We start from the raw sequence: 15,119 nt of genomic DNA, 5'->3' as shown, positions 1-15,119 counted from the left end.
CTAAGCCTGTGTACCACAACTCCTGAGCCCCAGTGCTGCAACTACTGAAGTCCGTGTGCTTAGATCCTGCTGTCTTCTCTGGCAACAAGAGAAGCCACCACCTTGGGAAGCCCAAACACTGCAGAGAAGAGGGTCCCTGCTCACAGCAACCAGAGAAAGCCTGTGTGCGGTGACGGAGACCCAGCACAGCCAGAAATAACTAAATAATAAAATAAAAAGTTATTTAAAAATATTTTCTGTTAAAAAAAATCACAGAGCCTTTACAGAGCATCTTCTATAAGACAGCCCTCTAAGTGTAACAGGGGAGCAAAACGGACTTGGTTTCCAACCACAGGCCTCTGAGGGTTTAGAAAGACCCAGGGAAACACACTGAGGAATAATTCCGAACTGTGAAAGGAGCTCACGCTCTCCTGGTATGGGAAAGGGGCGGTCACAGAAGGAACCTTCTCTACGCTGGGGAATTGTATCGGTCCCCTAGGGCTGCGGTAACAAACTACCACAAGCTTGGTGGCTTAAAAGGACAGACGTCTGTTGTCTCATGTTCTGGAAGCTAGAGGCCTAACGCCACAGTGTCGCAGGGACGTGCTCCCTCTAAGGGTTTAGAGAGGGTCCTTCCACGAGTTCTCCTGGCTCCCCGGAGCTGCTGCATCGTTGGCCGTCCTTGGATGGTAGTTCCCTCCGACCTCCACCTCTGTCTTCACGTGGTGGTCCTCCCTATGTCATCAAATCTCTCTCTTTCTATAAGGACACTCGCCATTAGATTTAGCACTCACCCTAATCCATCAGAAGGGCTTCCTTTGGTGGCTCAGATGGCAAAGAACCCACCTGCAGTGCAGGAGACCTGGGTTCGATCCTTGGATCGGGAAGATCCCCTGGAGAAGGGAAAGGCTACCCACTCCAGTGTTCTGGCCTGCAGAATGCCGTGGACAGAGGAGCCTGGCGGGCTACAGTCCATGGGGTCGCAAAGAGTCGGACACGACTGAGTGACTAACACTGACCCAGCACGACCTCATCTTATCTTGATTATGTCTGCAAAGGCCGAATTTCCACATCCACGGGTATCTGGGTTTGGACTTAAACAAACCCTTTCTTGAGACACTTCAGAGATCAAGGATGTTTTCTCTGAGGAGTTGATACTTAGGTTGAGACCTGAAAGAGAGACAGGGACAGCTGGGCAAAGAACCAGGATGAAAAATAGAACTTGAGGCAGGAAAGAGCTTGTGTGTGCGAGTCTCAGTGAAGCCAGTCAGGGAAGGTGGAGTGAAGCGAGGAGACAGCGGTACAAGGTGAGCTTGGACAGAGGTTGTGGCCATGTCGGCCACCTTGAGGAGTTTGGATTTTATTCCGGACGTCCTGGGAAGCCGTTGCAGGGTTTCAAAGGAGGGGAGTGTCCCAGGAGGGTCTGTGCATCGTGGAGTGAAAGGGGCCAGGAGGAGTGAGGAGTCTGTGCAGGCAGCTCTCAAGGTGGCAGGTGAGATGAGATGGAAAGAAATGGATGCATTCTTGAGACTTTAGGAGAGCGAATCAACAGGATGGATCTGGATCGATTGATTTCTGATATAGGTCCTTGTCCAGAGGCACAAAGTGAGATTTTAGTGACTTGCACATAGGTTAAGTTAGGCCATCACTTAACTTATAAAAATTAAGTAGTAGCCACATTAGAGCTTGAGCCCAGTGCCTTTTACTTGGTGTTGACAACAGGTGGTCGTAGGCCATCTCAGATGGTTTGACCTGAGATAATCTTTGTGTATATTCGGCGCAGTATTTGAATAGCAGGGATAGGTCACATGACAACCTAGAGCTCCAATTGCTCTTGCAAAGTCAGGGAAGCTGGCAGCCAAGGGGCTTGCAGACTTGCCTGGCCCAATGAGCTGGAATTGAACACAGCATGCCCTTCAGACAGGCTGCTCTCGGGTCCCCCAGTCTGCTACTGGGTTCGGAGGTACAGCCAACGTTGTTGTTGTTATTTAGCCGCTGAGCTACATCCAAGCCTTTTGTGATTCCATGCCCTATAGCCCACCAGACTCCTCCATCCATGGGATTCTCCAGGTAAGAGCACTGGAGTGGGTTGTCATTGCCTTCTCCAGCAGATCTTCCCGACCCAGGGACTGAACCTGTGTCTCTTGCACTAGAGGCAGATTCTTTCCTGCTGAGCCAGCAGGGAAGCCCGTACATCTCACGTCCTTCTCTTATTCCCTCTCTGGCCCCTCTGGGGCTGGAGTTTGCTCCTCTGCTGATTGTAATAAACAGAGTGGTTTTGCTTCATGTGGCCCCTTGTGAGCTTGTGGGGCAGTAGGTGGGTGGGTGATAGAGTATTTGGGATTCAGGCTCAACGTCTTTCTGTCTAGAGATGTTGTAAACTTGATGAGAAGTATGACAAATCCAGAAAGTGGTCTGACTGATTCCCACATGAAGATTCAAGGACTGAATCTGATGACTCTCTTGCTTCTCCAGATTTTAGTCCTTCCCCCAGTACTATCTGGAATTGGTCATGACAGCCTTTCCAATCACAAAGGACAGTAGGCACATCATCTTCTGTTTAAGCAAGCAGGCAAGTGTATAATATATTTTGAGGGGATTTTCACAAACATAATGAAATCTTAAAAGAGAAAGCTTGCATTCAACTCCAGTTTTCAAGGAGATTAATCTTCATAGAACACCTTTTTTCCCCGAGTATTATTGGAAAGAAGGCATTTCGGTAATTATGAGTGCCTTAGAAAATTAACTTGGATATCTCCCCCATGAACTGATTACTAAATTATGAAACCACGAGGGACTGCACATTGCTTAAAACTTCAGCATGGAAACAAATGGCTTCTTAGCAAAGGCTGCCCGAGGTCTAATATTTATTTCTTTGGAAATATGTCTAAAGCTGACATGAGATGACCTCTTGCCAGGTCTTTTACAAGCGTGCTGGCTGCATAGATAAGCGGGCTTTTGCTCACAGGTGAGCAGCTAAAAGGGAATTCTTGTTTCTGCTCATGAAGAAGTAACAACCAGCTCCAGGAGAGTCACAGAAAGGAAATCGGTGTTTCCACTTACATGGCCTCCAAACAACAATAAAATATTTATTAGCCGCCAAATAAAAGGGCAGATTATTCTTTAGATTCTGAGAACTTCACTGAGCTTTCCTCCCTGCATCCTTTGGCCTAATTGTTTAGCGTCTTGTCACAAAACAGGATAAAATGTACCGGATACATACGACAGGTTGTTCCTAGTTCGAATATGCCTTGAATTGAGCCTGCAGTTGAGGTGACATTTATAGTCTCCATTAAATGATGGCAAAAGTTGGAAGAAGTTGGAGGGTGGTTTTGATTAACGCATGTGTCTCAGTTTGGTTAGAAGCACAACTCCTTCCTAATATTTATGTTGGAAGACAGGATCCATCTGGTTGGTGTCACTTATGTTTCTCAAGGAATGATGCGGACAGAAGGTGGAGGTGGTATGACTTGCCCAGTGGTTTATCTAAGTGTCTTTCATTATTTAGAAGCTGATGAGTTGTTGACGATTCTGTTTTCAGCCTGAGTTGGTTGTAAGGAAAGGTTTTTCCTCCCTCCTTCCCTCTTTCCTTCCTCCCGTGTTCTCGCCCTCTTCCTCCCCTTGCCTCCTTCCTTCCTTTAATATAATGCTTGAGTTTTATTATAGTAAATACACACATAAATGAACGAATAAATACCAGCTTCCGGGAAGACTCCCTGTAACCTAGAACGTTGTCTTTAGTAATATGTCATGAAATTCGGCAGCCAAGAATAAGTATAATGGAGTTGACCAATCAGTGAAGGCACCACCTTGGGTTAGGCAGGGAAGAGAACGTTCTCGGACTTGTCAGCGAAAAGTCAGTGTTTGCTTGGCATTCAAATCAAAAGACCCACTTTGAGTGGCCAGAGATCGCCTCTCCTGTCTGAGTCCAGGCACTTAACCTGGCACGTTTCACTGGTCTTTCCCAACCATCACCACCCCATCTGCCCTCTGGAGGGCCAAAGAGATGATTTTGCATCATCTACGCACCCCCGCCCCAGCCAGTGACAGAAAGCTGCTTGCACCCTAGGCGAGCTGCTAAGGCAGTGGGCAGTGTGGGTTTCCTGGGTCTTGGGTTCTCCATCACATCACAGTGAATTTAACTGAATAAGAGAGATGGTCTGTTTTCTCTTGGATCCTGCCCACCGGTCACAGAATGGCCTTTGAAATGCTGTCCTCAAGCCATCCAACATACCTTCAGAGCAGATTGGGGGTGGTGAGTGCCGTGAGCCTTGTTCTTTTCCAGAGCTGAAGACAGATCGTGTTTGCCTCCACTTGGCAGCGTAGGTGTATGAATGTGCTGGACTCTTAAGTGATGTTTGGGGATGGTGGGGAAGCCTGGTAAATGAGACTCGAGTTCACTCTCGTCTCTATTAATCAAAAGTAGACATGTATGCCTGCTGGCCTGAAAGCATGGACATCAGACTCGGGCCCCACTACTGAGCATTTGCTCAGAGGCCATTATGAAATAATTGGAAAATGAGTGCACATCCCCTAGTCTAGGGAAAAAAGACTGCTCAGACAACTTGTATTTATTGCACTCTTTTTTTTTTTTTTTTTAACTTCACGTACTGCCCAGAAAGTTTGATGTATAGGAAAATGATGCTCTTTTCTTTCCTCCTTTTGGTGATGCTAAAGACTGACGTTTTACATTTTTTAAACTGTTTTCTGAATGCCAGCAAAAATTAGCCATTAACAAGACAAAGGGTGTAATTTAGATGATACAAAGTGTTTAATTCAGAAGAGAGAAAGCTCACAATAAGCCCTTGGAGTTGGAAAGACTTCTTCTTCTCCAGATATTTTCTCCTCTCTTGCCACTCACTGGAAAAGATGCTTATCCTTTGGGCCCCAAAGTCATCCTGGGCACATTACACCCTTCCACTTGCCGCATTTTGTAATGAGTGTAAGTAGGGTGATTGGACATTCTGATTTGTCCAGCACAGTCCTGATTTCTGTCTGCTATTTCAGAATAATTACAAATGGTTCCTCCTTTTACGTCCCAAAGTCCGAGTTTAGATTATAAATATCACTGAAATATAAGCTGAGGACCACATAACCCAGGGTTTTTCTGCCATTGCAGTCAAATAAACTCAATCTAGTAACTAAAAGTGATTTAAAATGTTTCTTGTGTCTCAGGGGGAACATGGAAGACTATCCAAATTGCAATCTACCAAGACACTCTTTGGAAGTCACTCCCCTCTCTTCCCTAGGTGCCCCCAGGACAGTGGCTGCTCCAAAAAATTGCAAACAAAACAGCCCTAACTTTCCTAACACAAACGCGCACCTTTTATCTTATCTCTCTTGTTTCTCTCTCCCTGTCTGTCTGTGTGGTTTTCCTTTTCTTCCTCGATTCCCTTAATTCTGCTTCATGAAGCTGCCGAAGGCAATCTGGCAAAGGGAGAACTCCCTTTCCAGAGTGAGGTGGGGTAAGATTCTGAACTGGCCAGAGCCATTGTGAGCAGCTGGAAGCGAGAGGAGGGAGGGCTGAGAAGTCTTATTGGTGATTAGTCTTATTGGTGATTGGTCACCTCCGTCAGAAGTTCTCTGAGAGCCAGGGTGAGTTCTGTATCAGTGCTTGGCACAGAGAGCTACTCAAGATGTATTTGATTTATTGAAGTAGATCAAGGAGGACTTTTGCCTGGCTTTGAAGGAAGAGCAATATTTGAGTGAAGGTAGAGGCAGTAGGAGGAATTCCAGGGGAATAAGAATTAGGGTGTGTGGAGTTGTGGGTTCATGTGTCATGTGGTGAGATGTGACGAGACTGGGGAGATGGCACTGGATGCTCATGGGTGGTAAAGCGGAGATGTCTATGGGCTCAGACAGCTCCGGAAGTGCTCTGCAAGTCTTGGGGAGAGCTGTGCTGCAGAGAGCCAGGTTAGGCTCACGAGCTAGGGCAAGACGTGGTGGAAACCATAGTTCAGATTAATCTGCCAGTTTCTTTTGGGGGTAGTTACTATGTTTGTCCCTTGGACAACAAGGAGGTCAAACCAGTCAAGCCTAAAGGAAACCAACCCTGAATATTCATTGGAAGGACTGTTGCTGAAGCTGAAGCTCCAATACTTTGGCCACCTGATGGGAAGAACCGACTCATTGGGAAAGACCCTGATGCTGGGAAAGATTGAAGGCAGGAGGAGAAGGGGACAACAGAGGATGAGATGGATGGATGGCATCACCGACTCAACGGAGATGAATCTGAGCAAACTCCAGGGGATTGTGGAGGACAGAGGACCCTGGCATGTTGCAGTCCATGGGGTCGCAAAGAGTTGGACACAACTTAGTGACTGAACAACAGCAGTTACTGTGCTTGGTACATTGGATTCCATTGTAATGGGTACAGAGCATATAGCACGTAGAAGGGACTCAGTAAATGATGGTTAACAGCATCACCATCATCCTCATTGTTACCATCATCATCACATAATAATTTTGATTATTGGGAAAGTCTTGAGGTGGAGAGACATGCTGGTGGATTAAGAGAGGTGTTGTGGAAGGAAATGGGGGAGCTTCTCTGGGAAGAAAGGAGGCTCCATGCATAAGGGCAGAGTAGTAGCAGAAGGAGGAGATGCTTTCCTCAGAGTCCCTTGGGTAAAGTTAGGAGGGAAGCTTATTTATGCTCAATGTTAACGACATCCTCATATTCAAAGTGCCAACCATTGAAGAGATTGTGTCGCGAGGGAATTGAGAGCCTGGTGTCGGAAGAGACGAGCGGAATCTGGATGATCACCTGCCTCAGATGTTGCTGTGTTGTTGTTCAATTGCTCAGTTGTGTTCAACTCTTTGCAACCCCAGGGCAGCATGCCAGGCTTCCCCGCCCTCCACCACCTCCTGGAGTTTGCTCAGACTCATGTCTGTTGAGTCCATGATGCCATCCAACCATGTCATCGTCTGTCGCCCCTTCTTCTCCTGCCCCCAGTCTTTTCCAGCATCAGGCTCTTTGCATCACGTGGCCAAAGTATTGGTGCTTCTGCTTCAGCTTCATCTTCACTCCTTCCAATGGTGGGAATGTTACAGGGGCTTTAATAAACATGTGGAAGAGAGGAGTCATTTCCTTTGAGATCCCTTCCTGCTGCAAGATTGAGGGTTTGTATACCTTTGAAGCATGGGCCAAGTAGTAACAAATAAAATGGCACAGAAAGGGCGTGGTCTACACCAGCGTTTCTCAATTGTGGGCCCTTTTACCCCTGGGGAACACTTGGAAATGGCTGGAGACATTTTGGATCATTAAAACTCAGGGGAAGGTACCATTGGCATCCAGTGAGTAAAGGTCAAGGATGCTGTTAAACACTAGAATGCACAGGACAGCCTCCCTCCAACAAAGGATTGTCTGGCCCCAATTTCACTATTGGCAAGGCTGAGGAACCCTGGCCTGTAGTTGAACTTCTGCTGAATGGATAAACGCTGCTCACATTCACCAGGTAGTACTCTCCGAAGCGATGAGCCAGAAATGCTGCCAAATACGCCCTTTCTGTTGTGGTTTTCACACACATCTCAAAGGTTCTTCTTTTCTCTTCAAAGCTTCTTTGAAGTCAGTGAAACTGGTTAAGAAATGCAGTGGGTGATAAGGACAAACGCTCTGTAAGAACTTGTTTGAAACCTAATTCTGGCTGCCATCCAGGAGGCTTTGTGGAGTGCAGTCTTGTATTCATCATGCTTTCTGGAGGGTAAATGACTTCCTTGAAGGCTGAAGATGAATAAAGAAGGTTCAGGTTTCACAGATTTTTTTTTTCTTGGTTACCTGGTCAACTCTTCATTTTGTACATGGCTCACAAATGTCTGTGGTGACCGTAGGTCCGGATTTGCCAGAAACAGTCACGGTTTGCCCGTCATGTACTGGGGTGATTATTAATAGTACCCTTTTTTTTAATCAACAAAAGTGTCCTGGTTTAGATAATAAATTATAGGGCCAACTTAATATTAGTTGACCAGTGGGTATTTTAACCATGCATCCACACCATTTTAAATAATACGCATTACTCAACTTTAGCACTACCAGTTTAAAAATAACTCCTCTATAATGGCTAGTTTGATTCATCACCATTATCATGATAGCTACTTTGAATAACTTGTCTCAAATAGGGATGACCTCTGTCCTTCAAGCCATGTTCCGGCCCACTTCCTGTTGTGATCACTACCTACACTGATGACTTGCTTGGGCAGACCATGGACCCGGAATCAGTGACCACTGGGAAAGGTAAGTAACTTGCAGAGGGCCAGCTGACCTTGCTCTGATCAATCCAGGAACACATTTCTATAAGACTCACAGTCCTTCTCTAGCCTGTTAAGCAAATCCTTTCTAAATCATGACCCCTCTGCACTATTTTTAAATCCCTTTTTGTCTTTTATGTCCACTTCTCAGCTCCATTTTCTAAACCACTGGTTTTTGCTCAACTCTGATTTCCAAAGAGCTGATTCTGAAATGCGGATTCATCGGTTTCCTGAAGAAGGTAAAAATGATAGATTTGATCAGGCAAATCTATGTTTTACAAATACAGTGTACAGAGTCTCAGCACTGAATACTTAAACAGAGAATAATTTCTGTTCCATGAAGTTTTCTGGCCATAAAGACCACAAACTCCCTTCTACTTGTCTAAGATTATATTTTTCCTGCATTGTTTTGTCCTATATTGTACTTCCCTCAGCTCTTTGGGGGAGAGAAATGTTTGTTCAGCAGGTGCTATGTATGGTAAATTGCCAAATGCATTCACATTGCTGTATAAATAATGAACATTTCTGCATTCACAGACACTTTGATAGCAACAGTGATAATATATCTCCCTTATTTTAGCAAAAAAAAAAAAAAAACCCAAAAACCATGTAGGTAAGAGTTTTACCTTGCTTCAGCAGATAAGACACATCAGGCTGGCACATGACCTTATTTTTCTTTGTCAAAACTGTAGTGGAGCAGTCCATGAAACTGTTATCGAAAGGTGTGGGGTCCGCCTGCTCACCGCTCAAAAACCAATAAGCAGACCCAGCTGGTCGAAAGGAAAGTTTGCTGTATTTCAGGTGCCGGCAACTGGGGTGGGGGACGTCTGTCCGAAGGCTGACTCCCCCCACACTGGCCACCAAAGGGGCAAGAACTTTTATACATAGAGTGGGGGGGTACCTGCAGAAACAACACAGTCATCTCTGTCGGTCATCTTGAAATTGGTCGCTGGTGGTCTGACCAGAGTCATCTTGGTTGTTTTAGGTTCAGTTAATCTTCAGTTCCAGGGTCCGTTTGTTCCGTTTCTTCGAGGCCCGTTCTCAGAATTGTAGCAGCTCATGTCTGGCTACAGTCTGGTCACTGTGTACTTAACTTCTCCATCTGATGTTTTAGTATCTATATGACAGCTCATAGGATACGGCTCAGACGATTACCTAGAGCCCCTGAGAAGGAACTAAATGTCCTTGTTTATGCTTAATGACTACAGTATTATTATTTGGTCTCCTTTGACTGTTTTCCCTTGTTCCTGCATTTCTCATTTCTCTGATTAAGCTTATTCTCCAACTAAAGCTTTCCACGGACAAAGAGGCAAAGGACACTGAGGGGGCCAGGACCACAGGGTCCTACTCTTTTTCAAGATTGCCCCTAAAATACGCCAATTGCTTAGAATGCAAAAACCATGAAGTTCACCGGGCTCCATCTGAGCACCACCCATGCCCCTTCCCAGTTGACGCCCCACTGTGGGACTCCCAGGTTAAGTTATGGGGGGCTTCTTCCCCCGTGCCTTCTCCCTGCCCTCCCAGCATAACACAGGACAACACCTGTGTGCTCAGAAGCAGGGACTCGGGGATCTGTCAGGAAACCAGAGCTCTGGCTGTGTGACCGCCAGCAAGTCAGCTAATCTCTGTGGGGCTCGAATGCTTCGCTGTTGTTGTATAGTCGCTCAGTCGTGTCTGACTCTTTTTGATTGCATGGACTGTAGCCCGCCAGGCTCCTCTGTCCATGGGATTCTCCAGGCAAGAATACTGGAGTGGGTTGCCATTCCCGCCTTCAGGGGATCTTCCTGACCCAGGGATTGAACTCAGATATCCTGCATTGGCAGGCAGATTCTTCACCACTGAGTCACCTGGGAAGCCCTCATATGCTTTAGGGGAATAAAAAGAAGCTCATCTGATAGGGCCATCATGGCAGTTAAATGAAGTGTATGTATATGTCTCAAGCACCTGGAACAGAGTAACACAGAATAAGGCAGCGATTCTTCTTGTTCTCCTTTTCTGCCTCCTTCTTCTTTTTTGTTGTTGTTGTCTGAGGTTTATTGAACATATTACAGCACAGCAGAAAGACTCAAATGGCTCCACGCGGTGTTTTGAGATTCATCCCACCTGTAGGCCGACTGACTGCAGGTTGGACAGACTGCCCAAGTCCAGGGGCTTCAGCGTTAGTGCCGGGACCTGTGTCAGTGGTTTCCTGATCCCAGGCTGGGACCTCAGGCTCGTGATCATCTCTCCCCTGTCCCGCCCCTCCTGCAGCTCAATGGAGACCCCTCTCACTGGGCTCTCTGAACCTGCCTCATCAGAGGTGGGCTGTAGCAGCAGAGCTTCTTGGTGGAAATAATGGTGATCTCTTTGCACACACGCTTGTTGGTGTGGAAGTCGTCGCTCAGGTGCGGGCAGTGCTTCTCAGTGATAACCCGGGCCGACTTCTTCACAGTTTTGGTGGGAACACAGCCGGTGTAGGCGGGTCCCTGGTACAAGAGCAAGGCAGCCATTCTCCCCTGTACACATTCCCGCATCCCTGTCGTGATACATCTCCGAGTCAACAGTCATCATCTGTTCCCATGTCCATCCTCCCAAGAGATGGTGAGCAACCTAAGGGCAGGGGCCAGGCTTCTTCATCTCTATAGCTCCACAGTTGGCTTAGAAGATAGTAGGCATTCAGTACCTATTTTCTGAATCAATCAACTAGGGGAAGAACTTGACAGCTTCCAAGGGTAGCAGTTTATTGTCACCTTCTCTTCCTACCTAAAAAAAAAAAAAATTCCCAACTGGGAAGCACTGCGGCTCCCCCTAAGTTTGAGCACAGGGCTTGCGTTGGCCTTGGGAGGATGGTCCCTCTGTCCCCACAGCCCCAGAGGAGATTGGTGGTGGCCCCTCTGGTGCGGAGGCTGTTGGGCTCTGCCTAGGTCACTGTACCCGGCGGGGCCTCCAACCCCTGTCGTCTGCAGACGGCGCACGGCTACAGCCTCTTCTGGAGACTTCCCTCCACTGAAGGGAGCCCCTTGTCCACAGATGAAGGGGCATTATGTCCATCATCCCTGCCAGCTAACCTGCTGCTGCCGGGGACTCACTGATGGTCGTTGATGTTGTTCAGTTGCGAAGTCGTATCTGACTCTTAGCCTGCCAGGCTTCCCTGTCCTCCACTATCTCCTGGAGTTTGCTCAAATTCATGTCCGTTGAGTCAGCGATGCCATCCAACCATCTCATTCTCTGATGCCGTCTTCTCCTCCTGCCCTCAGTCTTTCCCAGCATCAGGATCTTTTCCAGTGAGTGGGCTCTTTGCATCTGGTAGCCCAAGTGCTTCAGCAACAGTCCTTTCGGTGAATATTCAGGGTTGGTTTTCTTTAGCATTGGCTGGTTTGATCTCCTTGCTGTCCAAGGGACTCTCAAGATATAGGGATGGAGAAGCATGGCACCTTTGGGATCATAATTATGTGAAAACCAAGCCTGATTGATGGCACTGTAGCTCCGGTCAGTTACGAGCGTGTCAGTGAGGGGGTTGTATGGCTCAGTCTCCAGTCAATGCACACATATCAGGACAAAATCAAAGCCTTTCTGCAGAGTTCTTATTTTTCTTTTTTAAATTTATTTTTTCCATGAAGCATGTGAGATCTTAGTTCCCCAGACAGGCTCTTAGTTCCCCAACCCAAACTGCCTGCTTTGGAAGCACAGAGTCTTAACCACTGGACCACCAGGGAAGACCCCAGGGCTTTTCTTATGAGGGGCCTGTCCAGTGAGAGTCTTCAGACCCGTTGCAACTTTTGGCAGGTTCCCACTGCTTTTTTATACTTTGCTCACATTTGTAAAAGATAGGTCATACTTTAGTATTTCAGATTTGTAGGCTATTACACTTATCAAAATTTACCAGTTTATGGCAAAGAATCAAAATGAGTTTCCTGTGAATGTATAATAATTCTTGACATTTGATAGGGAAAAGCTTATTATCAAAAAGTAGTCTTAAAGACATAATTCCACAATGCCAAAATGTTCTAATTGCCTCACTGATAGAAGTACAGGTTAACTTATTTGTGGTAACTAGCTATTTTCCAGAATGCTTAAGATAAAACATTCTGATAGTATAGAGAAGACAGAACTGATCTTCCAAAGACTATATTCAAGTCTAACAAAATTAAACTGAATATATTTTCCCTGTGACAATATCAAGATTTTGTCATGCTTCAAGTTGGAAATTATGAATATTTGTTAACTTAGCATTAGAGATATGTAGAGAAAAAAACCCCTAATAATAGAGATTGTTCACTTATTACAACATAGAGCTTGGAGGCAATGCGTAAGTTGACTTGGTTTGCTTGTTGGCCAGAAGATTTCCAGAAACGGGTCCTGTGACTGCACACATCATCTTTACTCACAAAAAGGTCCGTGTGGGTGGTGTTGGAAATGATATTAAAGATCATTTATTCCAATTCACTTATTTTATTTTGCAGAGGAAAAAACTGAGGACTGGGAAAGGGAGTGGTCACAATTGCAGTTGGCCTTTGACAGAGTTTGAACTTCAAGGGTGTGAGTCAACTTCTAGGTGAATTTTTTTTCAATAGTAAATATTGCGATACCCATGCGATCTGCTGTTGGTAGATTCTGTGAGTGCTGAGCTGTGGATACCAGGGCCTTCTAACAGTTGCATGCAGAGTTTTGACAGCATGAGGGGTCAGTGCCTCTAAGCTCGGCATTGCTCAAAGGTCAACTGTATGCATTTAAAAAACGTGCAGCAGCCCCTTTCACTGTGTCCTTGAGCTGGAAATGCTGCCGCGGCCCCTTGCCATCAGTCATCTTGCCCTGGTCAGCCTGAGAACGATCTCGAGTGGACAGCAGGGTACGGGGGCAGTGAGGGGCATGTTTTTGCCCATCTCTGCAGTTGGAGGAAACAGTTGTTCTGCAGTCATGGCCAAAGAGAGGGGAAGTGGGCTGTGACTTGACCTGCTAGTGGGGAGCCCCCTCCCCCTGCACCCCTGCACCCCAAGCTGGTTCTGGATATTCTCAGGCCACCTGTGGCTGGTGGTGTTTCCATAAGCCCATTCAAGGCTGAAGTGGCCTGGAGCGTAGGGAGAGGTTTGTGTGTGGGTCATGATCAAATTATTTTGGAACACTCAGAACATTCAGGGAACATTGAACGAGCTGGGCGAGGTAAGATAAAACTGAAGGCCAGTGTGTTCTGTGTGCAGACTGGATCCTAAACTTGCTCCCCCCCCCCCCCCATTTGCTTTTGCTATTGGTGGAGCTGCTGACGGAAGTGCATCTATCAGGAGGTCTGAGATGCTGCAGAGAAGCAGTCCCCAACAGTTTTGGCACAAGGGACTGGTTTTATGGAAGACAACTTTGCCATGGACTGGGGAGGGGGTGCGGATGGCTTGGGGGTGATCCAAGCACATTGCATGTATTGTGCACTTTATTTCTACTATTATTGCATCAGCTGCACCTCAGATCATCAGGTATTAGATCGCAGAGCTTGGGGACCCCTGCCACAGAGGGCTGTTCTTACAGGCAACACTTTGTCACAGGGGAGCTGAAAGGAAGGGCAAAAGAGTAACCGATAAATAAATAACCCCCAAGCAAAGACACAAACTCCCCCGTCACCACTGCTTGAAATGGCCTCATTTTTAAAAACAACAAACACAGATGTGAAAAAATAAAATAAACTCTCTCTGTGCCATTTTTCTCTCAGGAGTTCTAAGCAGCTGGAGGAGATGGAAAATAGATTGTGTTGGTAACAAAACAATTGCCCATGACATTTTCAGGAGGAATGGAATATTAGCTGAGAAATGATACAGACGGTGGTGAGAAAACAGTGCTTAACGTCTTACGTTTACTTCATAAACTTATTTTTAATACCAGCAGAATGCTCAGTTGATTTAGTTGTGTCTGACTCTTTGTGACTCCCATGGACTATAGCCCGTCAGGCTCCTCTGTCCATGGGGATTTCTTGGCAAGAACACTGGAGTGGGTTGTCATGCCCTCCTCCAGGGGATCTTCCCGAGCCAAGGATCGAACTTGCACCTTCTGCATTGCAGGTGGATCCTTTACTGCTGAGCCACTGGGGAAGCCTGATACCAGCAGGCAGAGATTTAACAAAAGTGACTCTGTGCCCTTCCTAGGCCCTGAAGTCACATTGCTTGGGCTTTACGGTGATTGGCGATCAGGACGGTCACTGTTGTCACTGTGGGTATTTGGACGGGGGGCGGGTGGCCCACGGATCTGTGGGCCTTTTCCCCGGGTCTACAGGGAGCTGCTCCACCACCAGGTTCATAACTAAGGTCAGGTCAAGGGCTTCCCTCTGGGCACGAGCCTCCTGTCTCTGCAAGTAATTACCCAACGTGTGATCCTTTAGAGAATCTTTAAAGCGACTGCTTTGATGCTGCAACATTGGCGTTATGACCATATATTGATGGAGGGAAAAGAACTGTAGAATTTCGGCTTTCCAGAAGTCAGTCATGGAACTGGTACCAAGGTCGAGATGCCAAATGTGTAGCTTTGACCTCTGCTTGTTAGGTTAGCGGCGGTTCTAAACCCCCCTCCCTCTCTTGGTTGTGTACGCACGATGGCGGTAACACGCATTGCCGTGTATCCTTCTGGATTTTGCTGAATCCCCACAGAATGTTGCAGAGAAGCAAAGCAAATGACATCACATTTTTATGGCCTTCATAAAATATGTTGTATAAGCATGTGAGTAATGAATCAGTCTTTTTAAGATCTCAAAACTTGTCCTTTTACAAAGAAAATATGGCTTATCTAATTTTGAAAAAAGGATTGAATTTCTAAAAAGAGACTTCAAGCTTCCAGATTGTCACTCCATAAGTAATTTTAACAAAATAGAAAGCATGTGTCATTAAAGAATAAGAACAAGTAAAAATTATTTCATGCAAAATTTGCATGAGAATTTATTA

At 46.3% G+C, this 15,119-nt stretch overlaps 1 pseudogene; it reads right to left on the bottom strand.

Annotated features, from left to right (window-relative positions):
- Positions 1-10,288: 10,288 nt before the first annotated feature.
- On the bottom strand, positions 10,289-10,712 carry LOC122696842 (annotated as a pseudogene).
- Between the last annotated feature and the right edge of the window lie 4,407 nt (positions 10,713-15,119).

Source organism: Cervus elaphus, chromosome 7 (assembly GCF_910594005.1).
Source record: "Cervus elaphus chromosome 7, mCerEla1.1, whole genome shotgun sequence".
Taxonomy (NCBI): Eukaryota; Metazoa; Chordata; class Mammalia; order Artiodactyla; family Cervidae; genus Cervus; species Cervus elaphus.
This window is presented reverse-complemented; position numbering and strand designations above follow the sequence as displayed.